We start from the raw sequence: 15,460 nt of genomic DNA on the forward strand, positions 1-15,460 counted from the left end.
GGGCCAGTATATATGGCTGCCCTTGATTTAAGTGCCGCGTTTGACACTGTTGTTAGAGAAGTCCTGTGGGAAAAAATGCTGCTAATGGGGTTTTCTGCACATCTAGTGCACATCTAGTGTCACTCATAGCCCTTTTGCGCACTTCTATGAACTATAGAGTTAGATTGAACAAGGAAGGTGCTCTCACGGATCCAATACCGACTGCAATTGGGCTGAAACAAGGCTGCACGCTTGCAGCGGTATTGTTTCATTTATACATCTCAGATATAGAAGGGTGTTGGGTTAATGCAATCATTTTTCTGGTTAGACTTGGCCAGCTGAAAATGAATTATAATGGATTTGCGGATTATCTTTTACTCTTTGATAAGACCCTGTTTGGGCTCCAGACTAAAATTAACCTGTTCTCCTCTTATGCAGTCGCACACAACCTAAGGGAGAATCAATCCAAATCTAATGTAATTGTATTTGCAGATGGGAGAAAAAGGGTATGTAGATTTCATTGGTCCATGGATGGAGTGAATATTGAGACGGGACAATCTATTAAATACCTTGGTTACGCTTTGTCTGACCTATATTCCTTGAGTGTGTGGTAGGAAAGGCTGCAAGAGAAAACAAGATCCTTAATCTCACAAATTAGAATAATTATGCGGAAATATTGCAGCTTCTCTTTATTACCCGTCATTCAATTCTATCTATTGAAAGTTGAACCCTGTATTTTGTATATCTTGGATATTTGTCTCTATGAGATTGAAAATCTACTTGATACCCTACAGGGTGGTATTTGGAAAACTGTGTTGGGCTTGGCCACCTCAATTCCGAATGATGTTATTCGACACGAACTGGGACTTTTACCACTGTCAGCAAAATGGCACTAGCATTCTTTAAATAACTATGTGAAGATATTAAGGCCGCCACCAAATTCTCTCTATGTGGATCTGCACACCCAGCTAACTCTAGGGGGCTTGAGTTCCCTATCAGCCTTTGCATAAAAAATGAAATGTATTTACGTTTGATGGCCATACCTAAGGAACACTAAATTGCAGGTCTCCCAAGCTGCAAACAGAGAATGCAACTTTATTATTGGAGTTGCCATTCACATCGAATTGGCTCTTATAAAACATATCGTGAGTTGGCCTTGGTTAGAAGGAAATGGGGAGATTGCCCAAAATATATCTTACCGTTTCCCTGTTCTTTTGGAAGCAACTTATATCTGCGATATAAGCTTAACCAATTCCACACTAATGAAAGGTTATTTCAATGGGGGAGATCCAACGTGCTGGATCAATTTGGAACCTGCAGATTTTGTAGAAAAGATAATGTTGTCGAGTCCCTTAAACATCTGGTTATGCTTTGTGAATACTTTGAGCATATGAGAATCTATCTATTTGGGAATCATCTATATTCGAGGTCTACTCTGTGTAGAGATTCTCTATGGTACAGGTGTATGTGGGGTAATAGTATTAAGCTGGTCATTAAGCTGACTATGCTGCTGACTGTACTTGACATTCAACTGAAGGAAATTAATTGCTAACGTGCAGGCTTCAAACAGTCTTCAAAATTAAGCTATATTTGTTTATCTGATTTATGGAATATTTGGTATGCTGAAACGTATATCTGTTGTGATCAATTACGTTTTAGTTTTTTAGTAGTCTTTAATCGAAAATGTATATGTATTCTATATTACAATTTATTAATTGGAATTATCTATGTTTGTAAAGGAAAAATATCCTTTATATTTTATTGGAATGTCTATTCTAAATTGTAAAGGTTTATAAGATAACCAAATACAATTACAATTTTTTTTAAAAAAAATACTGCACATTGGGCAAAGCGTCTTTTAAATTTCAACACTGCTTGAAATAATCCTGTGATGTTGATGGACACCTCCCAATACACACAAGCTTCAATAGCTGCCGCCATCAAAGTGCATCATTTGTAGAGTCTTATCCAGGTTGCTACATTGATTAACATATATTCTGCTCTACTGCCAATCATAACCTTGTCCTCTATACCGTTTACCTTGATCTGGGCATTTGGATTCCTTATTTTGGACTTCCATCTATAGTGCTGACTGAGAACACCTCATCACTACCTCCCCCTAGCATTCGTGTAATAGTCCTCTGACATCTCTGTGACTTCTGGATTGATTTTCTCCATCTTTTTGCAGCATTTTGCTAAATGTCCTTTTCTACCACATTTTCAACAAATTTTATTTATGGCAAAGCCTTCCTCGTTGTTGGCCATATGTGTCGTGCTGCCATATCGAAGGCATCTTCTTACAACTCGAGTGAAAGAGTTTTCTATATATAGTGTGCGCCCCTAATAAGGCCTTGATTGCTGTCTTTAGTTGTATCTTCAGAAACCTTGGCGGTGCTTTAAGGCTTCTCTCTGGTGTTCTTGCTGCCCATGGATGTGACAATTAAATTCACCTTGAGACTTCAGGTGGTCTGGAGTGAGTTCAGTCAATTCTAAGTCTTTGTTGATTTCAATGGGTCTCTCTAACGTGAGGTCTCTTTCTATCCATGCTTGGACTGCAGATGTGTTCCACCTGGCAATGATTACATTTGCATTTGACAGCTAAACCCGTCAATGTTGTGATACATTCTTTAACTGACTCTATGCTTCTGTTCCAGGGTTGCAAAGTGGTGTCTAGCTAGAATGTTCTTATCTTTGGCGGTGTAGTATTTATCTTGCTTGAACAAACTTTCTTCAAAGGTGGCCAAGTCATTTGGGGATCATTTCCATGTGGCTCCAGATTCTTTGGCATAATTTGGTAAATGAATAGCTAAAATATATTTGAGAAAATCCTCTTTCCAATCTTTCCATTACAGAGTCCCCTGGGGCAGGCAGAGAGAATGAAGGGGCTGGGATATTGTTCATGATCACCCACATTGTGTTATCTTCACTATGAGTTTACTAAGATGTGTAACTTAAGATGGGCAGTTGTGATTGTAGTTATTTATATGGGATTACATAACACCCTGTCATTACTTGCATTGCCAGGAGGGGTAGTGAAGCTCTGATGATAAACTCTCTTCGTGGCTATTCTTGAGGAACAGGATTACGTATGACATTGCGTCATTGTTCGTGGGGACCTGTGGCCAGGTAAGTACACAAAACCGTGGTAGTTTATTTAAGTGTCAAAGACAGAGCGTACATTTCACAGCTCAATCTCAGCACAGCCACCTGTTTTCCGGCCCAAAATACACTTCCCTTTTGCGCTCACTCTCCTCCATGCCATCACTGAGAGGCACAAGGGCAGGCACGTGGGGTTGATTGCCTGTGGCACCCTCCTCATGGATGAGAGTACAGTGATCTATGAATGTAACTCCAGACATGCCAGGGAAAGGCATACAGTGGGTAACTCTTGGAACAATGGAGATCAACAGGGCTTGCCCCGATGTTAGTGGAAAACATGGATGGGCAAAGGGGAATATTTCACACAACAGGCGCTCAGCCACAACAAAGGTGCTTATTCTCTAAGTCATCTGGTCGATCCGTGGCATTGGACAGGCATCGAGGTGGGACATTTCATTGACCTTTTAGAAGTCTAGGCATCTCCCATCTGATTTTACCACACTGATGCTCAGAGAGGCCCAGTGCCTTCGGGAGGGCACCAAGACCGAAGGGTGACGCCTTGGTTTCACACTTACGATAGGTGGTGAGCCAGAAGCCATATTGATGTACCTGGAGACATGTTTATGTTGTGGAAGAAACCTTTCCCTCATCCTGTTTTTTAGAAAAGACACCTTTAAAGAGAACAAGGATTCCTGCCCTTGAGTAACATCATATGGATCTGAGACTGTGTAACGCTCACCTGATTCCCACGGAGGCACTGATCTCGGCTGGGCTGCTATCGTTTCTTCAATTGAGAAGCGTAGAGCTCGGACGACTCTCAGGACTGGGCTTCCCCTTATCGAATGTCTGACTTGCAGGGTAAGTTTTCTGAAGGTGGAAGAAAAAGAGTTAATCAACGTTTGATGGGATTCCTTCTCCCACCAATCGCCAGTTTCTCCTACAGCCTAGCTTTCTACTTGTCTCGGCTAGCTCTCACCTTAGGCATATAAATGCTGAGCTCTCCATCCTGCGTCTGGTGCAGGGGTGCGTGGATTCCAGTTACGTCACTGGATGAGTTCAGTGTTGAGGCTCAAGTCTTTTGCGCCCTTAGTTGTGGCACTGTTGCTGGGATGCCGAAGAGCGATGCCGCCGTTACTGCACGAGCGGATGCCTGTAAGTATACTGTAGTCTTTAGGCTTTAATAGATGGGCACCTCAATAATGTCCCTTTTCCTTTGTTTCAGGCCTCTGGATGCTGTGGGTGTAGTTTTCCGTTGCCGCTGCACGTGCCGATGCACGTAAGTATAATGTTCGTTGGCCGCTTTTAATGGCACCTCAAATAATGTCTTTTTCCTGTTTTTCAGGTGCCGGGATGCTGAGGTTGATGCGGCCGCTTCTGCGCGTGCAAGAACTGGTAAGTTAAGATGAATGCGACTGCCTTCACCCGAACCCCTTTTTAATTATGTCCTTTGCCTTTCAGGTGCAGAGAAGCTGCCGAAGAGAAGGCTGTGGTTAGCTCCGTTGCAATCACGGATGGATCAGGTAAGCGGGCGCGGCTGCGAGCGAGTTGCACTTTTCTAACCTTATGTTTATTCTTTGCAGGTTTTGCCGGTGACTGGATTCCGGGATCTGGTAAGTATTGTTCTGTGTCTTTCTTCATCCACATGTTGCTGCGCGGAAGCTGAAGATGACTCTGGACCTGGAATGCAGGAGCCGACTCGGTGAGAGTCCTGCTGCTGCTGCAGAATAACGCGAAGCACGTGTTTTCCATCGGGCGTGGTTTAAATAGCAGAGAAGTGCTTCCAGTGTGTGTTCTTCCACTGGTTCCACCCAGGTAAGAAAAGAGTTCCTGAATGGAGGGAATAGTTCCTCCCAGCCCTAATGGCTGGGGACTTCAACCAGACTGGATTGTTCTGGGTAAATATGCAGCATGGTCTGCCTCAGGTAAGTCCACCCAAGCATCATTACACTGTTTATCAATATGAGCCCGGCGCCTATGGCGCCGGGACTGAAACCCTTCATGAGCCTGGCGCCAAAGGCGCCAGGACACGGTCCAAAGGGCCCCTGTAGGGGTCTGCTGGGTCCGGAGTAGTGGAAGACGGGTCTGCTTCCGAGGGCGCTGGGCCAGTCCTGGCCCCTCGGGAGTAGCGCCCATGACAGACTGGATGGGTTTCTCTGGATGATTGCAGTTTGAAACTCCCACATTAGTCAAGTTATTCATGTTCTTCCACTCTTTTCACCAGTTAAACATGGGGCGGCTTCTGGCTATCTGTTTCCTGGACTAGCAATTTGTTTTGCAGATGTTGGTAGTAGGACCTGGACCGTATCTCCCAGTTTGAATTCACATAGATGCTCTTGTTGATTTTAAAGCTGCTTCTGCTTGTCCTGAGCCTATTGCATTAGTTGATTCACATTAAATGGCCATTTTACTTGTGTCCTTTTTCCCATCAGGCTGCTTTGTTCGACCCGTTGGAATTTCTGCATGTGCTTTGGCCGCACAAATGGGGAGAGGCAGGAATCGGTTGGAGGGTCTGGGGGAGCAGTAAAAGGTATGGAGTGGGGCTGGTATTTGTGGGAGGTGGAGGTTCATAAGGGGAGAGGACACAGGGGACAGCAAATGGGGTGGGCACTCTGGAGTTTGTGGGTGTGCCCCTTGCAAAGGAGAAGGGTGGAGGTTGCGTTGGGAGAGAAAGATGGTCAGTAGCTGGGTGGTGCATACTGCACAATAGGAGGGCTTGAGGAGAGATAGGGAACATAACCAAATTCCCTGCAGTGCCAAAACCGGGCTCAGGATATCAGGTCTCATCAATAGTGGCCTGAGCAGAATTTTCATGAAACCGATTCACAACCTTACAAACAAGTGATATTCTTTCCCATGTTTTTTGGACAAACTGCTTAGAGTTCACAGCTGGCTCATCTTTGTACTCCCAACTTACCTTTAGCATTTCCAGAATATGCCAGGGCTCTCTTCTGTAGACCAGTTTGAGGGGGGAAATCCAGTAGAGGCTTGTGGGCATTCCATAACGCATGAAAGGCACATGTGATCAACTTATCCCAGTGCTCCATCTTCATCTACCAGCTTCTAGGTTATCCATTTGTTCTAAGTTATCCATTTGAGAGCAACTCTCTCTTCCTAAATATCTTCCTTCTCGACCTCCAACTCTCACTTCCGAAATATCTTCCCTCTCGAGTTCTTCGTTCATCCACATCCAACTCCCTCAGGGTCAGTCGCTTCTTCAAGCAGCGAGTTGGTGGTAGATCTCTTTCTTCGGCTGGGGCCTCCCTCTGGAACAGCCTCCCTGCCTCCCTGAAACTTGAGGAGAACCAGCTCTGGTTCTGGAAGCACCTCAAAACCTTCCTCTTTGCTCAACTTTCTCCCCCCCTTTCCCCTGCTGAATTCCTGGCTAAAACTGTACTGGTTACTTGGCCACACTCTGATCTCGGGCGCAGGTTCCCTCCCCTGCCAGTTACACACCTGCACTGCCTCCCTGGCAACCCCCGCACTTAGGGACTGTTCTCTGTATCCCGACAGTCCCCCACCAGCACTTGGCACCTGATGTCTGCATTTACCCTTGCACTTGCCAGCAGCTGGCCCTACTTCTCTCATTGTTTTATTTATTCTTCTACCCCATGTACTGCACTGTCCCCACCACCCCTCCCACTCTGCACTTTTCCTCTTCCCCCTTCCCCTGCACTTGCGCGATCTGAATGACACCTGGCCTAGTACAATTGTCGTCTCTGTCTTCCCTCTGTTCCCCTCCCTTGCTGCGTCGCGCCTTGAAACACTTGTGTATAGGTGCTTTATAAATGCCATATGTCATATCATATATCATATCATATCAGAGAAGGGCAGATTTTCACATTTTTAGTAATGCCTTGACTTTCCTGTGAGGCAGGACATACAGTGGACCCTTGGTCTGTTAAGATCTTCTTTGGTACGTCCATCCTCAAAAAGAAGGAAACCAAATGCTTATGGATCTGCTGGGGTGGTGATTTTATTGCGAAGGCCTCCACGTAACCGGTGATGCATCTCTAGTTTGCCTCCTAGGAGGGAATCGGGGGACCCGCAAAATCCATCCACACCCTAGCATATGGAACTTTAGTGATTGACAGGGGCTCAAGGCAATGGTCTGACCCACATCTCTACTAGAGATTATTAGACAAATGCACCAGCCTTTGCAAAATATATTAAGTGTCTTGAAACTCTCTGGCCAAAAGAATCAGCTAAGGAAATTGTCTATATCTTTACTATGCCATCAGTTGGGAGTGTGCCAGCTTAATTAGTGTCTGTCAGAGAGGGGTGGGACCAAGAGCTGGTAATGGGTCATTCCGTCACCTTTCAAATGAATTTCTTCACCATATGGAAGCCCCTGTTTTTCGACAAAGAAGGGCTACTTCATCCACTGGAATCACCTGGTCAAAGGCATTCCGCAAGGAGGCATCATTTTGCTGAGCCGCAGCAAAATCATGGGAAATGGAAAGGCTCCTATCTGATGAAAAAGTGTTTGGCAGAAACAGAACCTTTCAATCCTCTGTGTGTCTGGGACAGGCATGAGGGGGATGCAGGAAGAAGCGATGTAAGGTGGGAGGAGAAGGTACAGTAGGAGTAGAGTGAGCAGGGTCAAGTTGGAACAATGATGGAGAGGATTGGGGTGGGTGCACCTTAGGGGACAGCCTCACCTCAGCAGCAACGTTCGGCTGAAAACATCAGACAAGAAAAAGCATGCGAGACAAGAACATGTTGAGGAAGAAGAAGGTGGAGCATGTAAGTCTGAAATATTAAACTTGATTATCAGTACGAAACAGTGTAAACATAGTAGTTACATAGTAGTTACAGACAGGAGAGATACAATGCAGTTCAAGGCTGAAACATTCAGAGTCACAAACTGTATATGAAGGCAGGTAAAAAGCAAATGCAAGATGAGAGCAGATAAAAACCAAAACACAGGATAGGATGAAGGGGCAACACGTATGGTAAAAAGTCAAAAGGTTGATGCAGGCCAGTATGCATGGTCTGTAGTGGCAACGAGAAGGGGAGGTTTTGCAAACAGTAATGCAGTCAGATGTTGTGTAGCTCAGATCACTGGCTGTTAGGAGCCCAGGAGGAAGAACAGCGGGCTGTGAGGAATGGAGATGGAGAGCTTTGAACAGGCGATGTCGGAGGACTCTAACTGCGAGGTGGACGACTAGAGAGGCTGCATTGGAAGAGGGAACTTTACAGGAGACCCGGCCAGAGTGAGACCGCATAGATCAACGTAACAACAGCACAAACAAAGCACAGTGAATTCAGGGAAGCAGCAGAGGCAGCAGATAAAGGGGTCATGTACAACCATCACAGGGAAGCAGCAGAGGCAGCAGATAAAGGGGTCACGTACAACCTTCACAGGGAAGCAGCAGAGGCAGCAGATAAAGTGGTCATGTACAACCTTCACAGGGAAGCAGCAGAGGCAGCAGATAAAGGGGTCATGTACAACCTTCACAGGGAAGCAGCAGAGGCAGCAGATAAAGTGGTCATGTACAACCGTCACAGGAGGCATGGCGTGGGAAAAGGGATGTGATGGGAAGCTGAATAAGGACAGAGGGGAAGCAAGGTGTGGGATGTTCTGACCCGCTGGCACTGCCCTGCAACATTACTGTGTGCTGTTTTCATCAAAAACAACAGAAAGGACGCCAAAAAGCGCGCTAATAATCTGTGAGAAGTGCGCAGGAAAACCTGAAAAATAGGCTGCCAATCCATTTTGCCTATGTCGGTGGTAAAACAGGAGACCACACTGCCAAAACCTATCATTGGGCAGCCCACAGAGTGGAATAGAACTGCTTGAAAAGGCAGTGCTGCATTGCCAGGAAAAGTGTTTAGAATCCGTTTTTCCTTGGCTGTGGAAAGTGCAAAATCATCCAAAAAGATCCAACATCCTTGTGGGGTGTTCACCATCACCTTATTTAAGGAATCCCCATAAGCACAATGTCAGGAGAAACACCTTTCATCTTAAAAAAATCCACATTCAAAAGGTGCTTCCCTGGGAAAAATATGTCAGATATGGGCGCAGTACCGTCGCTCGCCTGCGTCCTAGCTGTCATTACTTATACTGTCAGTTTAAAACTTGTGTCTTAAAATCAAATTGTAGAAAAGAAGAGACTTGCCATCAATAGCAATATGGGTTGCTACAATTCAATTTCTATGTTTTAAAAAGACTGGAATGAAGAGATTTGTGTGTATATTTGTTGAAATGTAAATTGTATTTTTAGAAAAACCCATTTTTAAACAGTGTTTTAAAGTGAAATGATGCCATCTGCACTGGACTTCAAAGACATTCTACAGCTTCTCCCCAAACAAAGGAATCTTCCTCCTGCTCTTTGCTTGGTAACTGGCATAGAGTTGTTAATGGAAGTGGGAGGAGATGTTGGCCTGTTGCTCTGAGTAGGGACAAAAGACTCCCTTGACTGAAAGGAAATGCAAATTCGGGTGTGAACAGAAACCAACTGCCAAAGGAAGTGAGGCTCAGGTTGCTCTGGCCCAGCCAAACCTTGGAGGTGGAGCTAGACTGATATCTGTATCTGAAACTTCAAGGAAATATCCTTTTAGAAAAAGACTCATAGAAGACTGTGTAAAATTTGGAAAAATCTGTGTTTTATAGGTTGTTAATATAAAAATGCTGCTCACATTTTGAAACTACTCTGAACCCTGTGCGATATTCAGAGACTGGACTAATAAAATGTTGATATTGTAGCAATTGTGATCATGCTAGGAATATGAAAATGTACAGGATTATGCCCAGATGTCATGCGCACGTATGTGGAAAAATGTGTACAGATCTGACACTGGGTAATCAACCAAAAGCGTGAAAAACTGTCAGTTTGGAACGAAACTCTCAAGAAGATGGGACTCAGATGGATAAGTGCTTTATTAAATATGTGATGTGAATATGTATTATTAGCAAGTTGGTGATATTGTAGATATGCTTTCTATGAAAAATAGATTTTCTGTGTAGAAACAAAGGGGAGGTTTTTCCCTGGATTGTAAATTGCAGCATCACTATGACACTAGGCTTCCTTCTCAAATCAGGAGAGGGAAAATACTCTGACCAATCGGATTCCAAGAGGGTGGGCTTAGTATAATCAGCCTATCTACCCCTTTGGGAAATAGATAAATAGGGAATGTTTAGGACCTAGACAGACACAGACACATTCACCCATCAACTGATTTACTGGCGAAGCGCTCTGCAGGAGAACCCAGATCCAAGACTCCAGAACTCTGAAAGCAGAAGGCCCATTCCAAAGTTGAAGCCTTCTCAGCTGGCTTTTTGTAAATTGTGGAAACACAAGATCTCCTTCATGGGTGTGTGCACATCTAAACTTTAAAGTGACCACAATGTTTTGTGTACAGGTAAGTTTAAGGCTCGCTGCAGCCGTGGGGTAAGTTAGGCGATTTTCCACTACCGCCTATAAACAATTGAAGATCGGGGAAATACACTGACTTCACAGACTGCGCACTTTCCTCACATATTTCTTGATACGTTCATATAGTTCATGAGATAATGTCTCAACAGAACAGTAAAGAAAGAAAGATGGACACTTGGTTCCCGTTAAGTATACATTTTGTCTGTATTAAGGTGCATACAGGTCAACATATACTGTTCTGTATTATTTGTTCATACAGATACACATTTGCAAGCATTTTCTCGTATTCATTTCCCAAATATAATTTCAACACAAAATCATTTCATCAGATATAGTTCCATCGCTATATTCTTTCATTTGCCTATGATACAGATGGAGGAGGCAAAAGAGGAAAGGGAGGGGGGGAAGTGGGAAAACAAAACATAAAAGAGAAAAAATCATTAGAAGTATGACCCTTTTTTAAAAAAATCACTTTAACACAAAACTTGTGCGATTGCACCATTTAAAGTTATCAAGAATTACCTCCCCCACTTATAGGTAATTATAATTATTACCCTACACCTAAACCTGCTGTGCTACCAGTACTAAACCAATTGATCGCATTTGGATATATGTTACTAACTAGATGCTGCTCGAACAGTCATTCTTGGTAACTTTAAATGGTGCAATCGCACAAGTTTTGTGTTATACTTCTAATGATTTTTTCTCTTTTATGTTTTGTTTTCCCACTTCCCTGGGAACTATATCTGATGAAATGATTTTGTGTTGAAATTATATAAATTATATTTGGGAAATGAAAATGAGAAAATGCTTGCACTTTTTTGTTGCAGGACTAAAATTTGAGTCATAATTGTTACACCAATTGAACATATGCCCTGAGGACGACCTATCGATTGTGGTCGAAATACGTGTGGCGTGTCGTGGTGCTTTTTATAATTTGGCGTGTCACTATGTGCGTTATAGTTTCCAAACCTATGGTATTGATTGTGACACTCACAAAATGGGCTACTATGCCTTTTGAAGAAATGATATTGTTGTGTTACTTATAAAATGTGTTGTTATGTTTTCTGAAGAAATGTGTATCTGTATGAACAAATAATACAGAACAGTATATGTTGACCTGTATGCACCTTAATAGGGACAAAACATATGCTTAACGGGAACCAAGTGTCCATCTTTCTTTCTTTACTGTTCTGTTGAGACATTATCTCATGAACTATATGAACGTATAAAGGAATATGTGAGGAAAGTGCGCAGTCTGTGAGGTCAGTGTATTTCCCCAACCTTCTCAGCTGGCCTTTAAAATTTTGCAACCTGATTTTAACCCCAGACTTCCAAGGGGCACATCAAGAATTGAACAGCCTGGCTGTGCTGTTTTCTGCCTCTTGCCAAGAACTCTTGCCAGAACCCAGAGATCCAAACCAGTAGAGCAGAGCTGTAACCAGATAGCTGTAAACTCCAGAACCAACCCATCAGATCCAGTCCAGAGTGCCGTGCAGAGACCAAAGTGCCGTGCTGAGTGCGGAACCGGGTGCCTGAATCCTGTCTGGTGGGCTGGCCGAATTCCAGTCCAAAACCTTTGACCAGATCCTGACGGGCCTGTTCCAAAACCATAGTTGTGAGTATTTAGCATAGAATTGTCCAGAGCCAATCTCTTATCCTTAAGTAATCCTATCCAACCCATTCTATGATATCCAGACTGCATTGTAGAATCTCTTTTGTCTGTTCTGAATCTTTCCCTCATCCATATAGTCCTTTGATAATTGTAGTGATAATATCATCTTTGCGCTAATATATTTGCTGAAGAAAGACAAGTGCCTCGGCGGGCAAAAGTCAGAGCGGAGGTGCCCTGTTCTGGTGGCTGTACCGTTGAGTATCTTGCATCTTCATAGCCTCCTTAGTGCCAAGAAAATCTTTGTCTGTAATATTCCAAAGCGCATCTTTCATTGAAAATCTTGACTCTTTTTGAGAAAAATCAACCTCTACTAAAACCTTCATAACTTCTGAACCGTACATGCTAGAAACGGAATTGAAGTGTAAAATGGAAGCTAACATCCTCAGCTTTCATACGAACCAACATTATAGTTTTTCTGTAATCGCGTTTCTCGCGTGCTGAAAAGTTTGCTGCGATTCTGCATTTGGCTTAATTTCATCACATGTAAAATAGCTATTTCTTAAATCCGACCTCAGAATTCAGTTTCCAATCTGCCAGTCATTTAATCCTCATTGCTAGTGTTTACCTGAAGCCATCCAAAGTGGCTCCCACTAGTTTTGAATCCCATTTACAGACTTAGATCCATTTTTAGCATTTTTCCCATTCATTCAAAACCACATTCAAAAGCATTTGACCTGTTTTGAAATCATTCCTGTTTCTCTCTATGCTTGCTGGGGGGAACTTGGATTGAAACTGTATTGGTTGAGATTGTATATTCCTGAAACCTGTTTTCTCTCCTTCCATCTGTATATTGCATATTAGGGGGGATTGAGTAGTATCAGGGGGAAAAGTGATTACATTGCATTTGATTGAACACTCAAAAGTATTATTTCTGTGCTGCATTACTTTCCTATCATTGCATTTCATTGAACACACACAAAGTTTTATTCTATGCTACATTATTCTTCACATCCATACTCCTACTGATTAAAGAGATTGTTGATTGTAATATCACCCAACGCTGATCATTGTATAAATATTAATAGTGTGATATCTAGATATTGTTCAAATTCATAAAAGTGTGACATATGTATATCTTATTCACATCCATCAAATAAATCTTTTAACTTTGCTAAACAGTGAGACCGGGGGGGATTCAAAGAGAGGGGCATGATATAAGGGTACATCATTCAGAAATAAAAGAACTTTAGACATAAAAATATATAATTAAGGGTTCCAGCTGGGCATCACATGCTAAGCATTGACTTAGGTGGAGTGCTGGGTTGAAACGGTTTATAGTGACATTTTCGAATTTAATAATTTCGAATGCATTAATTTCGAATCAAAAATGTCTAAAAAAATGTTGCATTTTTAAAAATGTTTTTATTTTTTATGGGGGGTTCCCCCCAAAGCCCCCTTTTTTAAATAACCCTTTTTTTTTACTAGCCAAACCTAAAAAAAACATATAAAAGAAAAAAATAAATATTCGGCAAAAAAGATTTCGACTTTTATTTTTAGAAATTAATGCATTCCAAATTATTCATTCGACATTTTAACTGGGCACCAGTTGAAACCACTTACAAAGGCAAGGAAAGTTTTACTAGCAAGGTGCAGCGGCTAAAGCAGTGGATAAGAGGTGAACAGGCCGTCTTTTAAACGTTGGGTGAGAGCTGATAAGAGGGCCCAGACAGGGTAAAAACCAAGGCCCTTATAGGGGGCCCTTCGAGGGGTCCGGCGTCGCCTGCCGGATCCCGGACACGGTGCAGAAAATCGAGCCTCAGCCAATCTGCATACAGCAGAGGCGGGCTCAGGACAGGAAGGAGGAAGTCCCTGTTGCTGTAGACATATGGCAGCCGTGATGGAAGCACTTTAGAGATGCAGCATCCTGGTGTGAGGCTACACCTATTAAATGGGTGTGCTCTATTGATGCCTGGGCCAAGGACAGCTGACTGCTGTGAGGCTGCCTCGGGCAGAGGGTGTTATCCACCCTCACAAAGAGATCATAGAAGCGGTCCGTCTCTCCAGGTTCCTGTCCTGCCATTTGGCAGGCTTAACCCGGTGGGCCAGGAAACACATCACCTTCCACAGCATAGCTGACTCACAAGAGCTGACACATACAATTTCAATTGGGATGTAAATCGTACCATGTACTATGCTTAAACTCAGGCATAGCTTTGTTTTAGATATTCTCCTGCCACCATCATGGGTAACATATGATCACTGTAGTTTTGGTACAGCGGTGCATATCCTAAATGCGGCCCCTGCGCTGCAAAGACTTAGCTGTCACTGCAGCTGTCAAGTGGGAAGCTGGGACCTCTGAACCTGCTTTGTGCTACGTGTAGAGCAGGTGCTGCAAATCAGGATACTGATGCAGCAGGACACAGATACATAGTATGCTTTTGCCATGGGGCATATAAAGGGGTAATCCGATCAGCAGAGCACCCTTCCAGAAATGGAATTACCCACATCATTTTATTATCTAATAAAAATCGAAAAACGCCAGGGCTTTGCACCCTTGCCAGATGGCATTTCTTTACATAAGGTTAGTATGGTACATTACTATGCCCTGAACACCATTGTGCGTATGGCAACGAGTGCCTGCTTTGTCGGAGAATAGATAATGCCACATAGTGCATATGGCTAAAACCGGTTTGCATCTAGCACCACACCATGGATACAGTGGTGTTGTGTAGTTAGTTTGCCTTTGGGCCTAATGGCAACTGGGAAAAAATAAGTAAATATTTGGGTGGCTGCTCACCGAGACCAGAGTCTTGTATCATGGAAAAATTGTCCAAAATAAGGAATACCTTTTGCATTGGAATCAACCCAAAATGGAGTGTCCAAAGACAACTGTCTGGATGGATGCATACACATAATCCAATGAAGGGCCTATCAAAAAGGCACCTAACATCCTCAATCCATTTTCTAGACCCCTTTTCAGGGTGTTTTATGTGCCCCAGCACAGGGATTTGGTGACCATGCAGGGTGCTGCTCTGAAAGAAGGGACTATAGAACATGAGGAGATGAGAAATGTGGCAGCGGCAATACAGAAGATGTAGTAGGAGGCGGGTAGCGGGAATCAGGCCTCCGTGGACCACCTAGCACTGCAAAATGCTACCCATTGCAAGAGTACACAAATAGGCGTTCCTATTCATAATAGAAATAAGTGCACCTTCAAAATTCTTTTTATGAAAAACATTTTATTTATGCTTATATGCTTATAATGAAACATGACAAAGTATGAGGCTAAATGGTCACCTGATTGAAAGCCCCTTATTTAAATATAAGTGAAGCCACTTCTTATTTTGTGTAAGCTTGCCTGATGAACAGGAAAACACATTAGACCCATATC

This window comes from Ambystoma mexicanum, chromosome 9 (genome assembly GCF_040938575.1).
Source record: "Ambystoma mexicanum isolate Mex_15411 chromosome 9, UKY_AmexF1_1, whole genome shotgun sequence".
In the NCBI taxonomy this organism is placed as follows: domain Eukaryota; kingdom Metazoa; phylum Chordata; class Amphibia; order Caudata; family Ambystomatidae; genus Ambystoma; species Ambystoma mexicanum.